The 15,001-nt window shown below is 43.0% G+C and overlaps 1 non-coding gene across 1 annotated transcript; it reads right to left on the reverse strand.

The window, feature by feature from the left end:
• Positions 1–6,400: 6,400 nt before the first annotated feature.
• On the reverse strand, positions 6,401–6,565 carry LOC136321403 (U1 spliceosomal RNA). The gene has a single exon (XR_010728658.1). It is a non-coding gene; the product is annotated as a U1 spliceosomal RNA (small nuclear RNA).
• Between the last annotated feature and the right edge of the window lie 8,436 nt (positions 6,566–15,001).

The following is a 15,001-nucleotide window of genomic DNA, read 5'->3' on the forward strand; positions in this document are numbered from 1 at the left end:
CATCATAAGAACTATATGGTTCCATACATAGATGGGACATAAAAATGAGACTCAGAGACATAGACAAGAATGTGATGGTAACCAGGAAGGGGGGGTTGGAAGGAGGGGGGTGGGGGGGGAAGGGAGGGGCACAAAGAAAACCAGATAGAAGGTGACGGAAGACAGTTTGAGTTTGAGTGAGGGCTATGCAACATAATCAAATGTCAAAATAATCTGTAGATGTTTTCTCTGAACATACGTACTCTGATTTATCAATGTCACCCCATTAAAATTAATTTTAAAAAAATGTATAAAAAAAACAATGCTGAGACAGGAAAAAAACAGAACTAGGTTTTTTAACACAATGGTATTTGCATAAATTAAAAAACATGCACATAAGTAATTTAGGTTTCACAAAATCATAAAAGTTGGTTTCTCAAGCACGTCAGGTGCGGAGAAAGGAGCAGGAAGCGGGACACTCCCTGATAAACATCCTGCCCACTCAACTTGTCTCAGAGCCTGCTTCCCGGAGAACGCAACCTGAAACACTGTTTGACATTTTAATGTGTTTGTAAGGCAGTGAAAACAATAATATCAATGTTATTTGTCACTGACCAGTTATTTATTATTAGTCTACTGCCAACAAATAACAAATATCAGAACAAGCAGGCTAAGTTTTCCTCCAGCCATACATTCAATGGGGGCGGCCAGAGAGTGGGTCATCAAACGCCGCTGACTGGTGGGCACAGGCTCAGAGCGCTGACCTGAGTACAAACCACCCTGAGCGTGCGGCTCTGCACGTCATTTTCTATAATAAGCTCTCTCGGGTACTGCCTAGTGGCTTCATTTATCAATTATCCTCACTTTGTGAAGAATTGTTGGTTTATATGCACAAAGTCTGAGGTTTTTTTGCTACAGGATACTGTTTTCTTTGAGAGTCGGGTTTACATAAAGAGCTAAGGAGGTCACAGCCGGAAGAAAAGAGGAAGAGAGAGAACAAAGGAACGACTCAGGGAGCAGGGAGTGGGGTTGGGGGAATAGCATCGATCTTCATTAATCCGGACTTACTGCGTGCAGGAACCGGGCTAAGAGCGTGACAAAGGTCCAGCCCACACAGGACCAACCAGTGAGACAGATCTTTAATAACACCTCATATATATGTACACATGACTAAGGTCAGCGTGGTTAAATGACTGGCCCAAGATCCCAGAGCTGGTAAGCGGCAAAGCCTAGACTTGAACCTGCATCTTTCTGGCTCCAAAACCCACAGCACCTGTACCAGCCAAATCCCACTACAGAATTCTGAAGGCCAAAGTCAGGTCCAAGCTGCTAGCAGTGCAGCAGATGAGGCAAGATGTACCCCTAGGGACTTAGAAGAAGGGCCATTTGAAACCAGTTGGGATCAGAGAGTGTGGACTTAGGATGAATAAGGCTGAGGTCTCTGGACAGTGTGGGAACCAGGCATCTGGGGGACCTGAGGCTAGCACATGACCCGGGCAGCTCTGAGGCTGTGTTGGCCCAAGAGTGCCTGGACCCCATCTACCCACCATCATAACTTTGCCCCCCCAAAAGGCACAGCTCCACCATGAAAGCTCATCTGCAAGTCTGGCCACCCCTGCTCCTCTCAACTCTAGGGTAGCCATAACAACCATTTGAAGTAACTGAGATTTTCTCTAAAGAAGGGGTCCCTCAAAGGGAGGGAGACGAGAGGGGAGGAGAGGCAGAGTCTTAGAGGGTGTGGTCGGTCACCTCGATCTCTGCCCCAGAGGGTAGAGGAGCCCTAGTCAGTCCAAAGAAGTGGGGAGCACAGAGGGGTATAGCAAAACTTGCCAGGCACCTCAAGCCTCAACACACAGAGAAAATGGTTAAATTTGCACAATGCTTGAGGGTAAACTGGAGGCAACTTTTGGGAGCATCTATTGGGAACTGGGTGAAAAAGAAACTTTAATATTACATTTTCTTTATATTATATAATTTTGATAATAAAAAAAGGACCAAAAAATAGTGAGGATATTAAATATTGAATATGTATAAAACTTCCCAATAAAATCTTTTCAAAAAAATTAATGAGAAACTTGAGCTTTCTTCCATGAACATAGTTTTTTTTTTAATATCAGCCTTTATGTGTGAAATGGCCATACTCAATTCTTGATGGGGGCTTTTTAATGATGATCTCTTGAAATTTTGGAAAGTCCCCATCAATAGAAATTTGTTCACACAAGTACATGATAAAAAATGTAAGAGCATTTTATAACCATTCAAAAAATGTATAACACTTGAAATTATATTAAAAGAATCTAACAGCCCTTCCTTTTCTTTCTTTGACAAATGTAATGTTGAAATTTCTTGTTACAATGTGAATGGATTGTACAATCAAACAGTTCATATCGAGTATTTCAAAATAATGATAGAGCTCTAATTTGCAGACAATGAGCATATTGGAACGCTCTCCTCTTAGTGAACACAGGTGCCACGAAAAGGACATTTCACCTGCAAATAGACTTAAGTTGCTGCTACCTTATGTAAAGTCAGGAGTACGGAGCCTTCACTAAGAGCTGTCCCATGATGGTAATCCTGACCAACTGCTTGGTCACCCCCTTCATGACTTGGCCCACATTGGATGGGGCTGACCATGCTTCTAGGATACCAAGAAGGTGTACTCCTCTAGCAAGTCCAGGGGCCCCTGTCCACAGAGCACAGTGCTCTAGAGATGGCTGCTGACACAGATGTCCAGGTGGCAAAGCACCTCCTTAGCCACGCCCAGCCAAACCTGGTGCCCGATGTGGCTCATCATCCTGAAGCCTGCTGGAACCACAGGGCCGGCTCTGCTTCCTTCTAATGGACCCAGATGCCTTGGCTCTGTCTGGTAAAGGGACCAACCATTCCAGTTTGCCTGGGACTGGGAGGTGTCCAGGGATGTGGTTCTTTCAGTGCTAAAATTGGGAAAGTCCCAGGCAAGCTGAAACGAATTGGTCACCCTACATGGCCACCTGAAGGCTCTAAGAATCAGTTTCTTGCCACACAACTGTAACCCATGTGTCACACACACACTTGGTTAAAGCCATGTGTCTCAAACGTTCATGTGCACATGAATAGCCTTGGGATCTTAAATAACGGTACATAATCAGCAGTCTGGGTGAGGCCCAAGGTTCTACATTCCTAGCAGGCAATGCAGATGCTGCTGGGGCAGAAACCACACACTGAGCTGCAAGGGCTGGATCACAGCACTAAAACCCCTAGACAAGGCTCCATCACTGTGGGAGGAGATTTGCAGCCAGTAGCCCCAGAGGAGCCAGGAATTAAACAGAAGAGGGTCACTGAATCCCATCGCCTCCATTTGAAAACCAATTATCCCCAAAGACCCACGGATTTGGACAGTTGCTCTCTGGATAGGACAAGCCTCACCCATGAGGACAGATGTCCTGTTTCCTCTAGGCCACTCAATTTTAAGACTAGTTGACATCATCTAGACTCCAGCAAGGGTCAGTACAGAGAGTTTCAGGCAGTGGGTGAACTTATCAGGCGAGGTCCCTTGACTTTATGATATTTCCAGACTGGCTGATAGTTCATGCAGCCAAAACTGTGTGTATATGTCTTCATTCCCTGTTCATTCATTTGAGAACCTACTATGTGTTAGGTACTGAAGAAGGATACTGAGTATGACCTCAGTATTATAGTTTTTGGTAATAAAAAGCACTAAATACCTGGGAGGACCCTCCTATTGAAAACAACCAAGATATCTGGATAAAATAAGAACAACTCTTCTTGAATGTCAGATAAGCTGGCAAGAAAGTAAATAATGCATGAGACAAAGAAAAATATGCAGTGAATGAAGGCAGGGGCCACAGTTAAGGAGAGTAGCAGCTATGTTTGCCCAGGGGACATTCACTGAACCCTGTGAAACAGAGTTTTGTTTTTCCTGATGTCCTAGGGCTAAGCTGACAAAACCACAGGTGTGCCCAAGGTGGGGAGTCTGATAGGAGTTTCTTCCCTCAAGTAGCTGACTTCAAAAGGCTATACTCTCAGTTAAGGAAAAAAGACAAATACCAGTTACCCCCTCCTTTATGGGGACTGCAAGAAAAATACAGTGTGTCCATAAAGTCATGGTGCACTTTTGAGTACTGTCCAGTCACAGGAAAGCAACAAAAGATGATAGAAATGTGAAATCTGCACCAAATAAAAGGAAAACTCTCCCAGTTTCATACCTATTCAGTGCAGTTCGATGTGGGCTCATGCACAGATTTCTTGGGCTTCTTAGGTAGCTATCCCGTATAGCCTCTACAGACTCGTCACTGACTGATGGCCTACCAGAATGGGGTTTCTCCACCAAACTGCCGGTTTCCCTCAACTGCTTATCCCACCGAGTAATGTTATTCCTATGTGGTGGCGCTTCGTTATAAACATGCTGATATTCACGTTGCACTTTGGTCATGGATTCGAATTTAGCGAGCCACAGAATGCACTGAACTTTCCTCTGTACTCTCCACATCTCATGGCCGTGGGCTGCTCCGCTGTATACAGTGTTACGTCATCATCTGCGCATGCGCACATGCTGCCACATCATCCTACAGAAACTGGGAGGGTTTTCCTTTTATTTGGTACAGATTTCACATTTCTATCGTCTCTTGTTGCTTTCCTGTGACCAGTCAAAAGTGCACCAAGACTTTACGGACACACTGTACATTGTTTTAAAACTAAGCACGAAGTGAAAAATAGAAAAAGTAACTCCTGAGAATTTGGAACCATCAGCCATCCCTTATGTGGTTTGTAATCTGAATTCACACAGCCTGGGTGGTCCCAAACTCCACAAACCAAGAATTTAATTTACAGTGGCTGCTGCCAGGAAGTACCCCCAGTGGCCTGGCAGATGCAAAAAATAAAAACAAATGTTTTTTGGAAGAGCTTCTGCAATCCCAGGTCTCACAAATTTATGTAAGTAGAAATCCAAGGAAAATAAGCAAACCACAGCACAAAGCTAACCAAATACAAGAGGAAACAAGGCATCATGACTGAGAACCAACAGAAACAACTGGCAGCAGGACAGACTTGTAAGGGTTCCAGGTACTGGACTCATCATACAACTTGGAAAATAATTTTGTGCGCCATTTAAAATGAGTCTTAAAATATGTACAGGGAACAGGAAACAGTAAAGAATAACTAAATAGATTTGAAAAGCAAACAAAAACAACATCTAGACATTAAAAATATTATAATACTGAGGGAACATGCCTGACTATAAATTAAACACAGCTAAAGAGGAAATTGGTGAACTGGAAAATAATTACAAAGAAACTATCCAGGCCCTGGCGGGTTGGCTCAGCGGTAGAGCGTCGGCCTGGCATGCGGGGGACCCGGGTTCGATTCCCGGCCAGGGCACATAGGAGAAGCACCCATTTGCTTCTCCACACCCCCCCTCCTTCCTCTCTGTCTCTCTCTTCCCCTCCCGCAGCCAAGGCTCCATTGGAGCAAAGATGGCCCGGGCGCTGGAGATGGCTCCTTGGCCTCTGCCCCAGGCGCTAGAGTGGCTCTGGTCTCGGCAGAGCAACCCCCCAGAGGGGCAGAGCATCGCCCCCTGGTGGGCAGAGCGTCGCCCCTGGTAGGCGTGCCGGGTGGATCCCGGTCGGGCACATGCGGGAGTCTGTCTGACTGTCTCTCCCCATTTCCAGCTTCAGAAAAATACCAAAAAAAAAAAGAAAAGAAAATATCCAGTGTTAAGCACAAAATGAAAAGAGATAGATTATTGAAGGAATAAAAAAAGAATTAAGGATAGAATAAATAGGTCTAATTATGGTTAATTAGAATTCTAGAAGGAAAATGCAAGAGAATGAATCAGAGGCAATATTATAAAAACTAATAGCAGAGAACTTTTCAGGACCGATGAAAGACATCAATCATCAGGTTCAAAAGTCTAGTGACTCCAAGTGGATTAAATAAAAAAGAAACCCACAACTAAACTCGTAGTAAAATTCAATCTCCAAAGTCAATGAGAAGATTTTTCAAAGCAGCCAGAAAGAAAATACTGATCACTTCTAAAAGGAACATCTCTAGGTGTCACTTCTAAAAGGAACATCTGTAGATGGTGGCTGATTCTCATCAGCAGTCACAGAAACCAGATGAAAATGGGATGTTATTTTCAGCATACTGAGAAAATAAATAAATGTCAAGCCAAAATTTCATATCCAGAGGACATGTCTTGAAAGATCAAAGGTTTGATTTAAAAAAAATTTTTTTTTGGATATACAAAAATTAAGTGTTGCCACTAGCAGACTCTCAATGAGAGTTGTACAGCAGGAAAAAAAAATCCCATAAAGAATGTCTGAGATAGAAGTGAAGTGGTAACTATATAGGTAAATCTAATCAAATATTGACTACATGAAATCATATAAAAAGGAAAGTATCAAGAGGATTTTTTTTTCTTTTCCAGAGGAGAACACAGACACAATCCCCCACTACCGTAAGTTATACAACTGAGTTTCGCACATTTGGGGAAATCACAGGGATCAGCACATCTGGAGTGCAATGGGTTAAGTCTTACCCTGGGGAGACCACATTCCTGATCATGGTACTCTCCCTGCCTAGTAAGTATCAAGAGAATTATTTTTAAATCTAGAATTAAAATGCATGACAAGATACTTCTGCTTTTGCTTATGAAAGATGAAATTTCCACAGGATTTGTCTCATCACTATAAACAATTTGGAAAATGTAAAAGGAAGGGAGGGAAGGAAGGAAGGAGGAAGTAAAAAAGGAAGGAAGAAGGAAGAAAGGAAGGAAGGAAGAAAGGAAAAGACAGAATGAGAGAAAGAGAGAAAAAGAGAAAGAAAGAGAGAAAGAAAGAAGAAAGAAAGAAAGAAAGAAAGAAAGAAAGAAAGAAAGAAAGAAAGAAAGAAAGAAAGAAAGAAAGAGGGAAGAAATGATGGCAGGAGGGAGGGGAAGGAAAGATGGATTGCTTTAGATATTGGAAAATAAGCAACACAGGATTGTGCCTTGAAAGAAGAGAAACAAATGGGATGAGCCCTGTGATTGTCCCAGCTAACTGCCTGGAGACAGTTTTTAGACTGCAGTACGAAGACATATAACACAAACAGAGCCCAGTGGTCTCACTGAGTTAAGTAGATGGAAAGCAGAGTTTAGGGAAGTCAATGTAGCTGAAATTTGTAAGGCAGTTTACCAGAGGAATGGGACACGCACACAGAGATAAATGGGGTGGGGGAGAGCTGCAAAGGGATCGCTTTGAGGCTTTGGCTGAGTACTGATGTACACACGCACAGGGTGAAATTCTAAAAGATCGGGAGTTAGGAAAGACTGGAAGGTAGTAGCAGATGAGACAAGTCCAAGAGTCCACAGAGGAAGAATTGTTCATGTTTCCACCATCCAGAGTGGTAAAACCTCACAATATATGGTACCTTGGGTAGAGTCCTTGGAAAGGTTACAATTTAGTAGCAGCACTAAAGTAGTTTTGCTTTGGACCCATCAAAAAAAAACTCTAAAATTAAGTCTTCAAGAGATCAGAAGGATCCCAAGTAACTTAACTGTGTGCTAGAACAAATTCCAATACTCTAGAAAGGAATCCAACAAAATCCAGCATTCAACAATAGAAAATGCATAATGTCCATATGCCAATTTATTGTTTCTTAGCTCTAAATGTATCCCTTTCTGCTTTGTGACACTGGAGCTAGATCCTGAACACGTGGTGCTATGTTAGATTTTGTCTTTAAAGTATGCTGAGGCAGGTGGGAGGTGTCAGTGCAAGGCCATTGCAAAAAGTTTTTCTTTCTAGTTTTGGTGTATTTTACCTCTGCATCTGTCAATGGTGTTTAAGAAGCTTAGTAGCGCTCCTTCTCCAACAGACCCTCTAGAAACCCAAGAGCCTACTTCCTGGACCAGCTCTGGTCCACTGGCACCCTAGCTTATTGGCTATTTGACAGGCAGGTCCTGAAGACCAGCTATGGCCCATGTATACCTCTAATGAGTTTCCCAGCCATCCAGTGGACTGCTGCTATGGAAATCTCTGGACCACACCCTCTGGCAAGTTGCTTCTCCATTAGCAAGCCATGTGTTCATATAGCAGCTACAACCTCTGCAACAAAGTCTGAACCTAAGCAGTGGTTGGGAGAGGAATACTTCTTCTAAGTTCTTAATTCCTTCCTTGTCTTCTCTCCCTCCACCCTAGAGAAAGCAGGGTTTCCTGCATTTGTTATTCCTGTATTCCTTAGAGTCCTCCATTACCCCAAACATTTTACTAGCTAATAATCATTTATATATGAATTTGTCCCTGTTCAAATTACTGATATGATTTCTGTCTTTGTCTAGTCCTTGACTAATCCATCCAACATCCAATCAAAAATTACTAAGCATGCAAAAAAAAAAAAAAAAGAAGGTAAATGTGACTCATAACCAGAAGGGAAAGGAATCAATCAACAAAAACAGACCCAGAAATAATAGAGATGATAGAATTAGTCATCAAGGACTTTAAAACATTATAAATCTTATAAAAATGTTCAAAGATACAAAAAAAGAACATGAATGCAGTAAGGATAAAATGGAATATGTAAAATAAAAGGACCCATGGGTCATAGGAGATGAAAAATACAAATCTGAACTAAAAAATAATATTCTGGCTGGGGTTGACAATAAATTAGAAATTGCAGAAGAGAAGGTCAGACAACTTGAAAACATAGCATTAGAAACTGTCCAAATTAGGCGCAAAGAGGAAAAAGAATGAAAAAATAAAATAAACAAACATCAGTCACTTATTAAACAAGGTCAGGGCACCTTACACAGATGTAATCAGATTTTCAAGAAAAAGGTGGGACAGAAAAAAATTTTTTGAAGAAAAAAATGGTTGAAACATTTTTGGATTTTTATGGAACCACAACAAACACAAGAAACGCAATGAGCCCTAAGCAGAATAAAGATAAACATACGAAAGCACGTCATACCTCAAGTTGTTAAAAACCAGTGATAAGGAGAAAATCTTAAAAACAACCGGAGAAAAGAATGTCTTATATGCGAAGCTAAAAATTAAGAACTATGGCTAATTTCTCATCAGAAACAGTCCCAGGCAGAAGATAATGAATCAAAAATATTTAAGTGGCTGAAAGAAAAACTACCAATGTAGAATTCCAAAGCTCATGAAAATACCTTTCGAAAATGAAGGCAAAAATAAGGAGTTGCAGACAAACTCTGGGAGTATTTATCTGCTCTCCAAGAAATATTAAAGACAAAGCTCTTCAGGCAGGAGGAAAAGGATCCCTGGTGGAAATTTGGATCCACACAAAGGATTGAAGAGAAAGAATCAAACCACTGACACATTCAACATGGATGAATCCCAACCATCATCTGAGCAAAAGAAGCCAGACACAAACGGTTACATATATGATTCCATTTATACAAATTCCTTAAAAAGGTAAAACTATTGTGGCAGATGTTCAACAGCTGCCAAGGGATGGGTAGGGGAAAGAGATTGACTACAAGAGGGCACAAGGGAGCTTTTAGGATGCTAGTGAGGTTCTGTATCTTGATTGTGGTGGTGGTTGCATAGCTAGATACATTTATCAAAACCTATCAAAGAATTTTCTTAAAATGAACAAAGTTTATTATGTGTAAATGATAACTGAATAGAGTTGATTATTTAGGAAAAACACGAAAGACCATATAATGCTTTTGTTTTAAAAATGCACCACCACAATGTAGATGTTTAAAAGAAGGTGAATGGAATTAAAATGTGTTAAGGTTTTGAGTGTGTTCTTCAAGAGAAGGGTAAAGATATTGATTAACTTTAAATAAAGTTAAGACTTAGATAAACGGAGAAAAGAATTTGTTATTTCTAGGGTTACCACTAAAGGAACAGAAACAGATGTGCCTTCTCTAATCAGTGAAGGGAAGGAGATGTAATAGACAAAAATTCTGAATCAAAAGTAAAAAAGAATAATAGGTGAGACAAATAGGAAGCACCAAATAAGACGATAGCTATACATTTAAATAATCCCTTATTAGAAGATATTATTATGGACTAAAAGATGGAAAAATAATTCTATTCAAGCAGGCTGGTGTTGCAATATTGCCATTAGACAAGATGGACTTTAAGGTAAAAGCATTACACTGGTAAACAGGAACACTGTGTAATGACAAAAGGTTCAGGTCATAAATTGAAATACATTACAATTGTACAACTGTATGCACCAAAAAAACAGTCTTAAAACCAGAAGCGACACGGACAGAACTACATGAGGAAATGAAGAAATTAATCTGTCCATAATCCTAGTGTGAAGCCTGTAATGTTCCTTTCTCGGTAATCATTAGGAAAAACAGACATTTTTTTTTAAGACAGGAATGATATTTGGCCAATATCTTTAATTTGACGGAATGGACAAGGTAGCTCACCATACATATTCTTTTCTGTCATTGTCCCCTGGCTATAGCTGAGACAGTGAGGCTCAGGGGAGAGCTCTGACTTGTCCAGCAACACGCGATGGAACAAAATCTCAAGGTGAGTCTCCTGTTGTCTAAATCACTAATTTTCTACTCTTTCTAGATGGTTCAAATTGCCTCTCATTCTCTTCCAGTACAAATACCTTTGTCCCGAAGCCACATCCGGCTTCCCCAAACCAGCCCATGGCCAGGATGACATTGCTGACAGCTGAGGTGTTAGGAAGGAAGAAAGCAGGAAACAACGCCTGAAGAAGGCATTGTTGCCTGCAGCTCAAATGCTACAATTCATGGGAGGAGGAAGCCTCTAGAAGCTGGGTGTGGTTGGCCGGCTGTTCTCGGACCCACTCCAGGGAACTAGAAGATGAATCTCCATCCTTCATCACTGGAGACAATGGGCTTCCCTACGCCATCAGAGAGGAAGAAAATACTGTGGGCCCGCATGCTAACAGTGGTCTTTTGTGAATGAAAAAGGAGCACAGGCACAGGTGCCTTAAAGGGGGCAGGAAGCCCAAATCCATCTGACCTAGAGGGGGTGACTGAACAGCTGGCTTGGGGCCACCCCAGGAAACCATTTTCCCAGACAGTCTTAAGAATGTCAGTGGAGGCCAACAACACACAATGGAGAAAAGAAAGCCTCTTCAACAAATGGTGCTGGGAAAACTGGAAAGCCACATGCAAAAGGATGCAACTAGACTACAGTTTGTCCCCTTGTACTAAAATTAATTCAAAATGGATCAAAGACCTAAAAATAATACCTGAAAGAATAAAGTACATAGAAGAGAACATAGGTACTAAACTCATGGACCTTGGTTTTAAAGAGCATTTTATGAATTTGACTCCAAAGGCAAGAGAAGTGAAGGCAAAGATAAATGAATGGGACTACATCAGACTAAGAAGTTTTTGCTCAGCAAGAGAAACTGACAACAAAATAGACAGCCAACTAAATGGGAAATGATATTTTCAAACAACAGCTCAGATAAGGGCCCAAAATATACAAAGAACTCATAAAACTCAACAACAAACAAATAAACAATCTAATAAAAAAATGGGAAGAGGACATGAACAGACACTTCTCCCAGGAAGAAATACAAATGCCAACAGATATATGAAAAGATGCTCATCTTCCTTAGTTATTAGAGAAATGCAAATCAAAACTACAATGAGATACCACCTCACACCTGTTAGATTAGCTATTATCAACAAGACAGGTAATAGCAAGTGTTGGAGAGGCTGTGGAGAAAAAGGAACCTTCATTCACTGTTGGTGGGAATGTAAAGTAGTATAACCATTATGGAAGAAAGTATGGTGGTTCCTCAAAAAATTGAAAATAGAACTACTTATGATCCAGCAATCCCTCTACTGGGCATAAACCCCCAAAACTCAGAGACATTGATACGTAAAAACACATGTAGCCCCATGTTCATTGCAGCATTGTTCACAGCGCCCAAGACATAGAAACAACCAAAAAGCCCTTCAATAGAAGACTGGATAAAGAAGATGTGGCACATGTACACTATGGAATACTAATCAGCCATAAGAAATGATGACATCGGATCATTTACAACAAAATGGTTGGATCTTGATAACATTATACGGAGTGAAATAAGTAAATCATAAAAAAACAAGAACTGCATGATTCCATACATAGGTGGGACATAAAAACGAGACTAAGAGACACGGACAAGAGTGTGGTGGTTACATGGGGGGGGGGGATAGGGAGAGAGGAAGGAGGAGGGGAGGGGCACAAAGAAAACCAGATAGAAGGTGACGGAGGACAATCTGACTTTGGGTGATGTGTATGCAACATAATTGAATGACAAGATAACCTGGACATGTTTTCTTTGAACATATGTACCCTGATTTACTGATGTCACCCCATTAGAACTAATAAAAATTTATAATAAAAAAATAAAAATAAATGTCAGTGGAAGCAGCAGGTTAACTCAGCCAACTTCTACTCCTCCAAGATGCCTGGAGCCTACAGGTACCAAACTGTAGGTAGGCCAGCTTGTCCCTATGCTAACCGGCCATCCTGTGGGCATTGCTGGCAACCCCTCCCTTCTCTCCCTCTAGTTAGCCCTCGATTCTAGGCCTTGGCTGGTAAGGGCTCTGTGCCATTTTATTCACAGACAACTTTGTGCATTGGTAGCAGTTCAAATTAGAAGAGCTCACCAAAAAGAAATACACACACACACACACACACACACACGTATGTATGTATCCACTCAACAAATATTCATTGAGCAACTATCGTATTTCCAGGCACCTTGCCAGGAACTGTGGGCAAAATGGTGACGATGATGATGATGACGATGATGATGATGATAATGGTGTTGATGATGGTGATGATGATGATGACCAGCATTTATTGAGCACTCGCCATGCCAAATGCCGTGCTATGCACCTTATGCAATCTTTGGCGTAGCCCTCTGAGGTAGGTATTATGATAATTATCTCTGTATAGCTAAGAACATGAAGGCTCAGAAAAGTTTTGCAATGCACCCAAGTTCATGCAGCAAGTAGTGGCCAGGACGGGACTAGGACCTAGAACCATGCTTTTCATCACAATGGTTCCAAGAGGAATAAGATCTGACTGCAGTTGCAAATCATCAGCAGGTGGCAACTCCCAGGAGTAGAAAGTGCAACTTGAGGGAGGCGAGCAGGGTAGGCAGACAGAAGGGTTAGCTGGAGCATTCCTGGGTTCTGTGAAGCCTCGGTTGTTGTTCTGGGTGTGTCCTGGGCAGGCACCAGGCCAGCCAGATCGTCAGCTTGGGCATCTGTCCCCCAGCTGCACCTACACACGCACACAAAGCCATCGGCGACCACGCAGCCCATGGCTGCAGCTCTGAGAGCCCCACCCCAGCAGCCTGCCTGTGAAGACTTCACTTCAGCCTGCCTTCCAACCCTCAGGAAACAGAACATGATTTCTGAGCAGGTCTGTGAAGGGCTTCTCCCATAGCTTTTCCTTCCCAACAAGAAAAGGCATTCCAGCAGGCAGAACTTTGTCCCCAGGGAGAGGATGAGCCAGGAATGGTAGGTTCGCTCTACATAACACACTTCTGAATGACTGAAAGTGGAGTCCAGCAAACTGAGCTTTCCAGAGCCCCAGGGAAGTGGGGCCTGGAGGCCGGAGTGTCTGCTGTTGACAGGGAGTGCGCAGGTGACAACACACAAACAGAGGAAGCCTGCGATGACAAGACGTCGCCCCCAGAGCCTTGGGGTGAGAGGGGCCCTGAGTGGGGGAGATGACCAGGAAGTTTCTCCACAGGCTCTGACACATCCAGGCTCTGCACAGGGAAGGGGGCGGGGCCTGGCCTGCCTATACAGGGCCCTGACCGCCACTTCCTGGCTGGGACAAACGCCTCTGGGTCAGTAGGAAACAGCCCTGGAGAGGTGTGACAAATAGGATGGGGAAGCGTGCATTGTAAAGTGTAGAATTCTCTACAGGTGTTTGTTTGCTCATTCTACTTCCAGGTATTCACTTTGGAAACTGGAACAAATGGTAAGGCAGGTGCCACAAAGAAATCAGAGAGCCGATGTGGAGGCCTGGAGTTAGAAGGAACTGTGGGCTGTGGGGGTGGGGGAGCGTGTACATAGATCCTTGGAAAAAACTCAGCTCGATTCCCACTCCCGTACCCTGCCAGAAATGGCCGGGGAGACATTAGCTGCCTCCGGCCTCATTCAGATCCCTGCCAGGCCTTGCCCACCCTATCGAGAAGGCCGGAAACAAGCAAGTTATTTTATCAGGTGCAGAGCACCTGTTTTATTCATGTTTTTATTCATTCTTTTATTCATGCAGCCAGTATTTATTGGATACCTATTGTGTGCCAGTTCCTGTAATAAAAAATGTGATTATAACTGTAGTGAGCACCATAAAAGAGATGTACACAGGGCCAGAAGGGCCTAAAGTTGGGATATGTAAGATATATTATCAGTTACATAAGGGCCTGGCATCAGGATAACTGGACTCTGGACTCTTAAAACTGAGGAAGAGCCCTGGCCGGTTGGCTCAGCGGTAGAGCGTCGGCCTAGCGTGCAGAGGACCCGGGTTCGATTCCCGGCCAGGACACACAGGAGAAGCGCCCATTTGCTTCTCCACCCCTCCGCCGCGCTTTCCTCTCTGTCTCTCTCTTCCCCTCCCGCAGCCAAGGCTCCATTGGAGCAAAGATGGCCCGGGCGCTGGGGATGGCTCTGTGGCCTCTGCCTCAGGCGCTAGAGTGGCTCTGGTCGCAACATGGCGACACCCAGGATGGGCAGAGCATCGCCCCCTGGTGGGCAGAGCGTTGCCCCTGGTGGGCGTGCCGGGTGGATCCCGGTCGGGCACATGTGGGAGTCTGTCTGACTATCTCTCCCTGTTTCCAGCTTCAGAAAAATGAAAAAAAAAAAACAAAAAAACCTGAGGAAGAGTGAATAATGACACTGAGCTCCACATGATGAGGGCATTAATTAGGTAAATGGGAATAAGAGAATAACCCAGGCATAAGGAACGGTCTGTGCAAAGATCCTGTAAAGAGACAGAGAACAGTTTGTGTATCGGTTAGCTTTTACCGCGTAACAAGTTGCTCCAAAACTTCATGGCTACAAACGGCA

Source organism: Saccopteryx bilineata, chromosome 1 (genome assembly GCF_036850765.1).
Source record: "Saccopteryx bilineata isolate mSacBil1 chromosome 1, mSacBil1_pri_phased_curated, whole genome shotgun sequence".
Lineage (NCBI taxonomy): Eukaryota > Metazoa > Chordata > Mammalia > Chiroptera > Emballonuridae > Saccopteryx > Saccopteryx bilineata.